This window comes from Leopardus geoffroyi, chromosome A2 (assembly GCF_018350155.1).
Source record: "Leopardus geoffroyi isolate Oge1 chromosome A2, O.geoffroyi_Oge1_pat1.0, whole genome shotgun sequence".
Taxonomy (NCBI): domain Eukaryota; kingdom Metazoa; phylum Chordata; class Mammalia; order Carnivora; family Felidae; genus Leopardus; species Leopardus geoffroyi.
In genome coordinates this window covers 15,827,280-15,840,817 of record NC_059331.1, presented here as the reverse complement: position 1 = coordinate 15,840,817, position 13,538 = coordinate 15,827,280, and the positions used below count along the sequence as shown (strand labels likewise).

At 50.1% G+C, this 13,538-nt stretch overlaps 1 non-coding gene across 1 annotated transcript; it reads right to left on the bottom strand.

Moving 5' to 3' along the window:
* Window positions 1-13,013: 13,013 nt before the first annotated feature.
* On the bottom strand, window positions 13,014-13,098 carry TRNAG-UCC. The gene has a single exon. It is a non-coding gene; the product is annotated as a tRNA-Gly (tRNA).
* Window positions 13,099-13,538: the final 440 nt, after the last annotated feature.

The window sequence follows — 13,538 nt, the reverse complement described above, 5'->3', positions numbered from 1 at the left end:
AGTTGGGCGAGAACGAGAGTTACTCTTGTGATGAATGGCAGCTGCTCATATTAACCAAAGGAACGCCGTGGTTGTACGTGACCAAACTGGGAGGCGGGGGTGCGCCTGGGTGGTTCAGTTGGTTTAAGGTCCAGCTCTTGATTTTGGCTCAGGTCATGATCTCACGGTTCGTGAGTCTGAGCCCTGCGTGGGGCTCCATGCCGACAGCGGGGAGCCTGCTTGGGATCTCCTCCCTCCCTCTCTCTGTCTGTCTGTCTCTCTCTCTCTCTCAAAAAAAAAAAAATAATAAACTTAAAAAAAAACAGGAGGTGGGAGGTGCCCTTGCGAGCTCAGGGGCCCTTCAGTTTTCATCAGAAGTATCTGGTATCCATCAAGTCTCAGGGTCCCAGCTGGGCTGGAGGCTGGGACAGGAATCCAACCCCCAAAGACATGGGAAAGGGTGTTGGGTGAAAGGCAGGGCCCATTCACACTGAGACTGGGGGATGAACAAGCTTCATGAGGGAGAGAGAAGTCCCAAGGGACGAGGCAAAGACCTTGCAGCCAGAACTAGAGCCCAGCTGGAACCAGAGCTCATAAGAGGCTCCACAGATTCAAGCCTCAGAGTCTGGACTGCAGCCTCCTGAGAGACCTGGCAGAAGGAGACACGGGGGTGATGCCACCTGTGTCACCTGCAGAAAGGAGGCGGCCTCAGAGCCTGGAAACCAAGCCTGCCAGCCTTCCAGCCATAGCTGACACCCCGGAACCACTACTAGGAAATTCAGAGAGATTAGAACTCAAGACGCCTTCGTCTTTATCGAGAACATTATTGAATCATCACCCTCTGTTTTCACCGCTCAGCACTCTCAAGGTGATTGCAGAGACTACGAAGCTGGCGTGGAAGTTGCCTCGAGAAGTTCACTACTCAAACTGGCAGCTCAATTTTTCTGCAGAGGGAAGGAGTTTTTCCAGAACGTGAAAGAGGAAGAAGGCGGAGTGGGGCTGGGTGCTGTGGGCAAAAGGGCAGGGAAGAGGAGGGGACATGCCACGGTAGCCCAGAGGAAGATTTCCAGGGACTTGCTGGACACATACATGTGAGGTGGTTTCCCCGGTCCCTCCTCCACCTGGCAGAAATCCTTAGCAAGTTCCCCACCGCTCACAAATGCATGTGTATCTCCTACTTCCAGTGTTAGAACTGACCTCAGCCAGTTAAGTCATGGGTAACCATGCGGTTCCTTTGGTTAATACCGACAGCGGTCATTATTTAAAGGAGTTGAAAGTCCCCTAGTCCCCTGTAACCTTGCTCCGAGGTTACCATAAAAGCAAGTCTCAGAATGAGTTCTGCCCTGAAAATAGACTTCTTTTTAGCAAGCAGGCAATACTTTCAAGCGCAAGGGGATCATGTGGGGCCACAAGGGATGTAAACAGAGACCTCAAACAAAACCTATCTTAGTGAGAACTGATATAAATGGATGTTCTTGTTTTGCTTTCCAAATTCCCCATGTGACCTGACTCCCCAACCAGAAGGGAAAAAGACAGTACGATAAAACATGAGCCTCGTGCACTGTGAGAGATTTGCAGGCGCAAATACGAGATGTTGTACGGCCCAAAAGAAGCATTTCCCCCTCAAAAGCGTCTACCAGGAAGATCTACGAGGAGACTGCCCCATGAAGGCACAAAGGGAATTGTGAGAGGGACAGGCTTTATCTGCTGCAGGTGCAGGGAGGAAGTCCAGTCCAGGAGGGTAGGACTGGGTGTCTGGACTGTGCACGGTACAACAACGGTCCTAAACCGGGTGAGCATCCGATACTGGGGTCCAGTCAGTCAGGTACCATTGGGGGCAGAACTCAGCATTCAGCACAGAGGTCCCAACAGTGGTGATCCTCCAAAATCCAGGAAGACGGGTGACAGGTAGGAGGGCACCTTGGACAACTGTGGGTTATAGCACCGTAGCCAGTGGGGTGAAATTTTGGAAGACCGGAGGATTCCAGCCCTGAGCAGGAACTGAAAATGACAGAGGCTCAAGAGTGGGTTCTGGAGGGACTGAGTCACTTCCAGGTAGAGACTGGGTTCGGAGAGCGAGAGAAAAATCCCAGTTATCGGAGACTGTCTGAACCAAGTTCAGGGCCACATACACTGGCCATAACTGAAGCTTAAGCCCAGAGTGTTGAGCTACATCTCCTTGCCTGCCCCTTCTAAGGTCGGGACTAATCCCCCCAACGGAAGGGTTTTACCTCGGATGCATTCAGCTGCAAGTAAAGGACGAGGAACGATACCAGCCACAGCCAGAGTTTGCCAAGGGCAGGATGGGGCGCAGGTGGATAGGAGACTGGGATTCCCAGTGCTGTTGCCCCTCTGCTCAGCTGCTGGATCCGGGGCGAGCCACTTCAGCTCTTCGGTCCCCAATGTTTTTCATCTGAAGGTAAAGTGATTACACCAGAGAATCTTTAAAGACTCTACTCAGCTCTAAATAGTCTTTGACTCCATGAAGTGGGTTGTTCGTGGATTACTCTCTACAAAGCCTCCGAGTATGGGAAACGATTGTCACCCTTTGTGGAAGGTTACGCTTTCTGAAGATGGCCACAGCGACTCGTCCCATCCCGCAGGCCCATGGCCACTCTGCCATCGGGAAGTGGAGTCTAATTCTCATCCCCTGAAGTCTGTGCTGACCTGATAACTCGCTTGCTATCCCAGGGGACCATGGGAGCGTGTACCTACTGAACCGTGGGAGAAATTACCCTGACGGCCTTCCCGAAAGGCTATGCAGATTCCAGTTCTCTCAGAACACTAGCTGCCGAAGAATCTAGCACCGTAGAAGAAACCCCACTAGGCTGAGCCCGCCATGCTGGAGGGGCTCTGTATAGGCATTCGTGCGGACCACCCGGCTGAACTCCCAGCCCGCGGCCAGCCTCACCTGCCGGCTCTGTGCATGTGCCATCTCGGCCATCCAGCCCCAGCAGACCTTCAGATGACTGAGGCCTCAGGTGACATCATACCGTGAGCCGCATGAGAGATCCCACAGGTGAAGAGTCCAGCTGAGCCTTTCGGAATTCCTAACCCCCCCCCCAAACCATGAGCAAAATAAAATGGTTGCTGTTGTACACCCCTGTGTTTTGAAGCAATTTATCATTCAGCAGGAGTAACCAGAATATCCACGCGGAAAAGTGGGCGTCAATGAGCCGGGAAAGATTTAGGGTCAACTTTGAGCGGTGGTTTCCGATCGTTGCAAAACCCTGAAGACATCTAATTTCTCGTTGTGGCTGTTTAAGAAATTGGGTGGAGAGATGCTTTGAGGAACGATCTGGCAGGGTCTTGCCCGGAAGGAATGACAACGGACCTTCACATTTATGCGGCCCGCTGTAGTTGGTGAAAAGCATACTAACTCCGCTGAATGTCACAGCTAAGGGCTAAGGCACAAATCAGCCTCCCTCCTGGACTTCCTGAGACTGTGACCCACCTGTTTTCCGTGGAGAGAACACTAATGGATGAGCAAAGCCTCCCTGTGGTGAGCGCCCATATGCATTGGGTACATTGCCACTCGGTCCCGATCGTCTCCACGTTGCGCCCTCATACGGGACAACAAGGGGGGCTGGAGGCCTCTGAGCTACCCAGTTTCCCAGCCGGGTCCCCCTCGTGCTCCTCGCGGAGCTTCCTCTGATGGCCTCGGTCCCGCCCCCTTTTACAGCTGTTTTTAGCAGCCGCTGCCTTGACTCTTAGCAGATGCATCCTCTGGTTATTGGTTTTTCTTGCAGCGGGTGTGCAAACAAAACCTCACGACGACGGCCCCGCGAGATGGGCAGGGCAGATACAACCACCGCTACTGTAGCAACCGGCCTTCAAGGTGACCCCCGGGGGGGGGGGGTCCGCACCTTCTGACGTTCACATCCTCGAACAGGGTTGACTTGGGTAACAAATAGGATAGTGCAGAGGTGACAGGGCTTGACTTCAGAGGCCAGAACATCCAAGATAGTGTGGCTTCTGTCCTTCTCTCTCCGATTTGCTCACTCTGGGCGGAGCCAGCTCTCCCACTCAAAACTCAAGGGGCAAGAAACCAAGGGCTCCTGCCAGCAGCCGCGTGAAAGAGCCGTCTGGAAAGCAGGTCCCCCAGGCCCAGTCAAGCCTTCAGATGACGAGAGCCCCAGTGGACATCTGGCCCACCTGCCATGAAAGGTCGGGAGCCCAGACTCCCTAGCCGAGTTGCTCCCAAATTCCTGAGCCTCAGAAACAACGTGAGATGATCAGTGTTTAAGGCACAACGTTTTGAAGGAGGTTTTTTTTTTTTCTTTTTTTAAGTGATAGATAATGAATAGAAACATCCTCGGAGACACAGAGCCTCAGAGATGGACAGTTGACTAGCCCAGAGATGCACAGCTAGAGCTGCGGCGGAACAGGGAAGAGAGCCCTCACCGTGTGACCTGCTGATCTGTGACCGGCCTCATGATTCAGCTATTCCCCACTTTGGCCCCAGAGAAGGGACAGATGAGGTTGTAGGCATGACACAGCAAGCTGACTGAGCGGGCCCGGCTGGGCTCGGAGCCTAGACCCGCAAGGCAACTCGACTGGGAATCCAGGCGAGGGAGACTGGCTGGGACCCACTGTTCCCCCTCGCGCAGGGCCCCCGTGATGAGAAACAAGCCAGCGACGGGGACGTCTTCTCACCCGGGTGGACACACACACGCACACACACACACACGCACACACACACACTTCACACATGCGTTCTGGACGCCAGCCCCTACCACAAATGAGACTACCATGACCTGCAATGCTCTGATTCTGCTGGGCTGTGGTGAAGAAGGTTTGCGGCGCTGGGGCTGAGCGCAGAAGGTCCCGGACTACGACTCGGGGTCAGCCTTGCCTCCCAGTGTCCCTGCTGCCGATTCATGTGTCCAGTTTAGAGAAGTCACCCCAGCAAAGGGTGCTTTCAGTTCCCACGTGAATCACTGGCCGTGTGATCGCTGGTCACCCGTCCGCAGGCTGGGCTGTGGGCTCCATGAGCCTCCCGTAGTGACCAGCGTGGTGGTCATGGGTCAGCAGGTAGCCAACCTACGTGGCTGTTTTCTCATCCTTCCAGCTGGATCGGACTTCTTCCAGCAAAAGCTACTGTGGCCCCTGGATAGGAGTAGGATCGGGCAAGTCAAGAGAGTAGGCAAGATAAAAAGATGGGGAGGGCTAAGCAGTCCTGGCTCGTGTTCCTGGTTCCCAGTCAGGCTGTCAACAGTGTGGAGGGAGCTGCCGGGTAGAGCCATAGAGCACGGACTGCGGTTCCCAGCGGGAAGCAGAAAAATGCCCGAGCCGCAGAGGGCAGCCCCTTGGCATACAGCAGACCCGCAGGAGGGAGCTAGGGAGAGAACCTGAGGTGGTGACATATCACGATAAAGGACCTCAGCGACCCGGCAGAGGGCCCTGTGCCTGATTCCCCATGCGACATTCGAGGACATCCACAACGGAGAGGAAAAAATCATAGAGTCAGGATGCCTGGGTTCGAATCTAAACCCCAGATCCCATCGCTTGGAGAATCTTGGAAAAGTTGTTAGTCATTCTGGGCCTCAGTTTCCTCAAGAGTAAAGTCAAGCGAATGGTTTTCAAACTGGGCTCCTTAGAGCCCTAGGGTTTTGCAGACCCACCTAGGGTCTGCCATTGGGAGGGAGCCTTGAAGCCAAGACTGTCCAGTCAAAGTGTAAAGTGAGTCACATATGCCATTTAAAATGTTTTAGCAGCCACGTTTTTAAAAATCTAAAACTCAATGGGTGGTGTTAATTTTCACTCAATATATCTAAGAGATTATTTCATGTGGTCAGTTTATTACATTTGCTAATAGGATATTTTACGTTCTCTTTCTTGTACTAAATCTTCAGCGTCTAGTGTGCAATGTGCACTTAAGCACGTCTCCGTTCACTCATATCCACATACCCTGCGCTCAATAGCCACGGTTGTGTACTTGGCTGGTGAAGAGGGAGGCAGGGGGGCCTGTAAAGGGAGAAGACTGCCTCCTGGTGGACAAAACAGGGGAGTGTGTGGGGAAAACCCCCGAGAAGCCATGTGTGTTTGGGGCTTCATCCAGCCAAGGGCATAAAGGTAGGGGAAGGAGCGTGACAGCAGAGGTCGTGAATTCATCTGGCCTTTCCCGCACCATGAGATGTTCGTGACAGCTAGCCAAGGTCTCAGTTGCTCTGAAAATGCCTTTGCATTGTGAACTGTCACGTGCATTACCTCGGTTTGAGGCTGGCCTTGTATAGGATTATGATCCAAGGGAATGGGTGGCCATTTGGGGAGAGCACACGCAAATTAGAGAAGCAGGGCGACGCGGGACTCCTGAGGAATTTGGGCGTGAGAATGGATGGCGGCCCCAACACTGGGGAGAGTGGATGTGGGCTCTTCCCTCAAGGAATTTTGCTGTGAAGGAGCAGGGCATACCAGGGGGTGGAGCACAGACCCGAGGGTGTTTTGAGTGGGGGAAAAACCACTGGGACAACAATACAGCTGCCGAACAATTGTCATGAGAAGATCAAAGGAATCAGAGTCATTCATTCGAGAGGCAGGAGAGCAGAGCTGGTTAGGAATAGACTCCAGAACCAGCTTTGCTGGCTCCCGGAGGGTGTGTGACTTTCAGCAGGTTACCCCGTCTCTCTGTGCCTCAGTTCCCCCATCTATACAACGTAGATGATAATAGTCCCTGCCTCTGCGTGTGCCGTGTGGTGAGTTGTGTTTGACGTGAGGGTTAACATATGCCGGATGCTTAGAACAGACGTAAGGAGGGGTCATGTATTAGCTGCTATGATTATAGGAATTCCTTTAAGGGGCAGTATTTTCTGTGAGTGCTCACACAGGGGTCAGCCCCTTCCTCAGTGAGTTGAAGTTCAAGGGGAATTATGTGGCAAGTCTGAGTATCCTCTATTCAGAAGTGACAGTGTTATTTCAATAGAGGGCAGTGGCCCACAGTAAGTTCTCTAACATCTTCAACTCGTGACTGCCAAGAAAGCCAGCTTCCTAACCCGGCTGGGGACACTTGGCACCGGGGAGGTCCAGCCCCCTGTTTTACATATAGAAGCTTCCCTCAGGGCGCCTGGACGGCTCAGTTAGTCAAGCGTCCGACTCTTCCTCTCGGCTCAGGTCACGATCTCGCGGTTGGTGAGTTCAAGTCCCACATCGGGCTCTGCGCTCACGGCGGGAGCCTTTTTGAGATTCTGTCTCTCCTTCTCTCTGCTCCTCCCCTGCTTGCTCTGCTTCTTTCGCTCTCTCTCTCTCTCTCAATAAATAAATAAACATTAAAAAAAATGTTTGTTTTTTTTTTTTTTTCGTAAGAAGCTTCCCTCCTTCCCAGGGAAGTAGCTGAACTTACCAGGATTCACAATTCTGCCTTTCAACTTTGATGTTGATGATTTCAATAATCTAATTTTTTTTTTTTTTTCAAAATAATGCCTACCGTTTGTTGAGCCACTGAATGTCCACCAATGACCAACATCACGTCTAGCCCATCGATTCTGCAAGGGGAGTATCTTCTCCGTGTTATGGCTGTGCCTCCCAGTCTTGCCTAAATTACAGGACTCTCCTGAGCAGTCGTTTTACTTACCAAATCTAAGCCCCCTGGGCCACCTCGATCTTGGCCACACTTGGGAGGGAGGGGGGGGGACACGACTTTAAAAAAAAAAAAAAAAGAAAAAGAAAAATCCTGGTGGTCCAGATCCGCGCTCCAGGCCAATGAACCGGAAATCTCTGGCTGTGAGCCGTCAGCGTCTTCAGACTCCCCTGCGGACTCAGTGTAGCCCAGATCAAAAACCACGGGCTCTGAAGACATGATTTTGGTTCTGGACCCGAACCGTCCTCAAAATCGTGCCTGGAGCGTTTTTGCAGTCTGCTTGGGCGCACAGAACCCCAGTGTGCATGCGTTTAGTTGACCTGAATGACACCGTGCCACAAACACGGTCCGGAATACTTTTTTCTATTCGACATCATGTTTTTGAGCTGCAGCCGCGGAGACCCATTTCTGGCTGCTGCTTTGTGTCACTATGTGTGCACGTATCAACACTGTATATGTGCGTCCCCTAGTGACAGACTATTTTATTTTATTTCATTTTTTTTCTTTGCCATCAAACACGACGCTGCAGTGAGCGTCTCCCCAACTCCCTGCTAAGGCCTGTGCGGAGTGTCTCTGGATGAGGACCCTCCCCCCACCCCCCGGAGTGAAGCTGGGGGGTCAGAGGATATCTGCAGGCTCAACTCCACCCAGATGGTCCTCCCAGCGCTACACCCATTCACACTCCCACCAGCCCTGCCCTGAGGGTCCTCGCTTTCTCCCTTCTCATCAGCCTTTGATACTATGAGTTTCTGATTTTCACTCAGGTAAAAAAAAAAAACGATGTCCGTAGCTTACATCTGCGTATACCTGATTGCTGTGCAAGTCCCATATTCCCAGAGCCGTTCGGGACCTGAATTCAAAGGGCTGCACAGAGGGAAGTCTCCATCCAAGAACCAGTAGAAATTCCTGAGCGATGACCAGGGCTCGGCCAGGTCTGTACCACGAGGTGGACACAGCCCAGCAGGAAACTGGGACTCAGAGATCATCATGACCGGCCCGTGGGTCATCTAGGCAGTTCCTATGAGAACCAGCATCAGGATCCAGGTGGTCTGACCCCTCACCAAGGCTCTTCCTACTAGATTGGGTGGTACCTGGAGCCCATCAAGAAGAGAAGTTTCCCTGCCAAGCCCGGGGTTCAGACTTTTGTGGGACAGCTGGGGGTTCTCTTTGTTTTTCTGTTTTGTTTCTTTTATTTAAAAATTTTTTTATTTGGTTTTATTTTGTTTTACTTTATTTTATTTTAATTTAATTTTATATGTTGAGAGAGAGAGAGAGAGCATACATGTAAGCAGGGGAGAGGGGTAGAGGGAGAGAGAGGGAATCTGAAGCAGGCTCCGTGCTCGGCGGGGAGCCAAACACGGGGCTCGACCCCCCTGACCCCAGGATCATGACCTGAGCTGAAATCGAGAGTCGGAAGCTCAATCTGACTCTTTGTTTCTTTAATCAGCTTCACGGAGATGGGTAATTCACATTCGATGAAAAGTACCCCCGTTAAAACGGGCATTCCCACAAGTCTACACCAGTGTGACCACCACCAGTCAAGATAGAAAACATTCCTGACACCCCCAAAAGTGCCCTTGCAATCACCCACCTTCCTAGACAAATCACCCACCCCAGGCAGCCAGCAATTTGCTGTCAGTGTGGTTTAGATTCGTCTCTCCCAGAGTTTCTAATCTGCAGATTAGATTTATCCTTCCCCGAGTTTCCCAAGTTCCATTCAGTTCTGAATGAACTCGTGGGTGTTACTCAGCATGCTGTGTGTGAGAGCCCTCCGCGTTGTTGCACGTAACGGTAGCCCGTTCCTTTCCATCGCTGACTTCTCTCCCGTCCGATGACTTTACCACAATCTGGCGGTCCGTTCGCTTGTTGATGGACCTTCGGTTGTTTCCAGTTTGGGGCTATAGCGAATAAAGCTGCTGCAAACCTTTTTTGTCCAAGGCCTTGTCGGGAGAGCAGGGCCGGGACCGGGCAGAGGCGTCCAAGGTGCAAAACTGAACAACACTCCCCCCCCCAGCTCCAGGAAGGAGCCAGCTCAGCACCCGCCTGGACCTGAGAGGGAGCGCCTCCTTAAACACCACCCCCTCGGCGTCTCGCTTGCCTCACCCTGGTCCTGGGACGGGGGCGAGCAGAGGTTTTTGTTGTGCGGCAGGATATTCACGGTCCACTTAGAGCCCAGGAACAGAGCCAGAGTCTGAGTTTCTCAGCGTGTGAGCTGAAAGACCCCTCGCGCGGCCTGGTTACCTGCTGAGCTCATTGGACTTGGGGATCCCTGCCCCCTCCCCGCCACCTTCCCGCATCAGGATTTCTGGGCCAAGCGCCTGGAGATCGTGTTTGGTACAACGTAAGGGACACACCAGTACTCTGCAGTCGTAAACCCACGGCCGTGGGCAGTCAACAGCCGTTGAAGCTTTTAAAGCTGAGCAGTAGGAGGACCAAAGCTTGTTTGTTCGTTTAGGTTGGAAGTCACTGAAGATTCACAGGAAGCGGTGAAAATGGCATAGAGAGAGAGGGCCTACCCATCACTCCTTTCCTGCCGAGGGTCACGTCCTTGGCTGCGGCGCGATATCGCCGGGAACGGGACATTGATACAATGTGTGGTTCTGTTCCGTCTTATCGAGTGTGCAGATCCCGGTAACCACCACTCCCGCCGAGACTCTTCCCTGACCGCGCCAACCCCCTATCCCCTGGCAACGACCCATCCGCTTTTCGTCTCCAGGATTTTGTCATTTCAAGAACGCTATGTGAATAGAATGGCACGGCCTGTGACCTTTTGAGATCGCAGGGCTTTTGTTTTTGTTTTTGTTTTTGTTCTACTCATCATCCCCCGAGATGTGCCCGAGGAGTTGCACACGCCAAAAGCGTGCTCCTTTTTATTTTATCACGGGGTAGCAGTAGCCCACGACATGCCATCGAGCCGTTCACCCATTGAGAGACTTTTTGGTTGTCTCTAGTTCGGGGCTCTCGAGCATTAACCTTCTGCAAATATTCACGTGTAGGTTTTTGTGACAAGGTGAATTCTCGTTTCTCTGGGATTAACGCCCAAGAGTCTTTGCCAGTGTGTGTTCAGGGTGGCCAGACGCTGCCGAGCTCTTTGCCAGGGGGGCTGCGTCTTTTTGCTTTTCCGGCAGCGACGCAGGGGGACATCTAGTTTCTCCACATCCTCGCCGGGATCTGGTGTTGTTACTGTGTTTGATTTTCTCTCGTATAGGTATGTGGTGGTATTTCATCACCGTTCATACTTCCCTCACGGCTGGCGACGTGAAATGTCTTTTCGTGCACTTGTCCGCCATTTGTCTATCCTCTTCGGTGAAATGTCCCTTCAAGTCCTTTGCCAACTTTTAACTGAATTGTTTCTTTGTTTCTTTGTTTTACTACTGAAGGTCAAGGATCCTCTGTATATCCCGAATGTGTATATGCAGAATCCTTTGTCTCCTATGTGGTTCGCAAGTATTCTCCCCCAGTCCGTGGCTGGTCTTACAGGGTCACTTGCAGAGCAAACGTGTTTCATTTTGCTGGAGTCTGATCTATCTGTCTTAGGCTTGTGACACTTTGGTGTTATGTCTGAGAGCCCTTCACCAAGCTGTAGGTCCCCCAAATCATCTCTTATGTTTTTCTAATTTTACATATGCGAGTATGTCCATGATGCATTTTGAGTTAAGTTGTGTGAAAAGTCCAACATTCAGATCGAGGTTCTCCTTCCTTCCTTCTTTTCTTCCTATTCCTTGCCTTGCCTTCTTGTGTTAGCCATTTACTTCCTTTACTTTCCACATCGGTTTTCGAATAGGCCTGTGCATGCCTACAAAAAAAAATCTTAAGAGATTTTGACAGAATTGCATTGTAACTACGTATCGTTTTGGAAAGAAATGACACTTTTACTGTGATGAATCTTCCCCCCCCCGTGAACATGGGATGTCGCTCCATTCATTTAGATCTCCTTTCGATTTCATCAACATTTTGTAATTTTCAGCATCCATGTTCCATACACCTTTTGGTGATGTATGCACAAATATTTCTTTTCCGAGAGATTGTAAATGGTACTGTACTTTAATTTTGCTTTCCATGTGTTTATGGTTAGCATAAAGAAATACAATTGCTTTTTATATGTTGATCTTTTTTTAAATTTTATTTTTTATTTTTTATTTTTTAAAATTTACATCCAAGTTAGTTAGCATGTAGTGCAACAATGATTTCGGGAGTAGATTCCTTAGTGCCCCTTCCCCATTTAGCCCATCCCCCCTCCCACAACCCCTCCAGTAACCCTGTTTGTTCGCCATATTTATGAGTCTCTTCTGTTTTGTCCCCTCCCTGTTTTCATATTATTTTTGTTTCCCTTCCCTTATGTTCATCTGTTTTGTGTCTTAAAGTCCTCATATGAGTGAAGTCATATGATATTTGTCTTTCTCTGACTAATTTCACTTAGCATAATACCCTCCAGTTCCATCCACGTAGTTGCAAATGGCAAGATTTCACTCTTTTTGATTGCCGAGTAATACTCCATTGTATATATATACCACATCTTCTTTATCCATTCATCCATCGATGGACATTTGGGCTCTTTCCATACTTTGGCTATTGCTGACAGTGCTGCTATAAACATGGGGGTGCATGTGTCCCTTCGAAACTGCACACCTGTATCCCGTGGATAAATGCCTAGTCGTGCCATTGCTGGGTCGTAGGGTCGTTCTATTTTTAGTTTTTGAGGAACCTCCATACTGTTTTCCAGAGTGGCCGCACCAGCTTGCATTCCCATATGTGTTGATCTTATATTCGACTTTGCTAAACTCTTTTACTGGCTTAGGAATTGTTACAGTCTTGTTTTGTTTTTGGATACTCTTGGTATTTTCTATGCAGATTATTATGCCACCTGCACACAGGTACAGTTTCATTTCTTGCTTCCCATTCTGTGTACCTTTTATTTCCTTTTCTTGCCTTACTATCCTGAATAAGAGTGTGAAAAGCATGTGTCTTTGTCATGTTCCCAGTCTTACCAGGAAACCTTCAGTCTTTCACCAACTCGTGTGATGTTAGCTGCTGGTCATTGTTACACATGTTCTTTATCAAGTTAAGAAAGTTCCCCCATTCCCGGTTCTTGAGAGTTTGATCATGAATGGGTGTTGAATTTTGTCAAATGCTTTTACTGTATTAGTTGCTATGTACCTTTTGTACTATTTTTTGTCTCGTGTGGGTATAGGGTAATACTGACATCACAATGTGAGTTGAGAAATGTTCTCCTCTATTTTCCTGAAGGGATTATATAAAATTAGCATTTACTCTTCTTTGCACATTTGGAAGAATTCCCCATCCAAATTATTTGGACCTGGAGATTTTTTTTTTCAGGAGTTCTTATAAATTGTTTTTAACATTTTATTTATTTTTGAGAGAGTGCAAGTTGGGGAGGGGCAGAGAGAGAGGGAGACAGAATCCGAAACAGGTTCCAGGCTCCAAGCTGTCAGCACAGAGCCCGACGCGGGGCTCGAACCCACGAACCACGAGATCATGACCTGAGCGGAAGTCAGACGCTCAACCGACTGAGCCACCCAGGCTCCCCTCTCAGGAGTTTTAAAATTATGACTTCAGGGGCACCTGGGTGGCTCAGTCGGTTAAGCGTCCGACTTCGGCTCAGGTCATTCATGCGGTTCCTGAGTTCGAGCCCCACCTCAGGCTCTGTGCTGACAGTTCAGCTTCTGGGCCTGCTTCTGATTCTGTGTCTTTCTCTCTCCATCCCTCCCCTGCTGGTGCGCTCTCTCTCTCTCTCTCTCTCTCAAAAATAAACATTAAATTTTTAGATTAAATTATGACTTCAATTTCCTTAAAAGTCACAAGGCCATTGAGGTTAATTTATTTCATTTGGGGGGAGCTGTGGTAGCCTGTGTAATCAGTTTGCTTCATCCAAGTTGTAGAGTTGTCTGTAGGATTTGACTACTCTCCTGTGATGTCTGCAAGGTCTGTAGTGACATGTCTGTTTCATTCCTGATATTAGCAA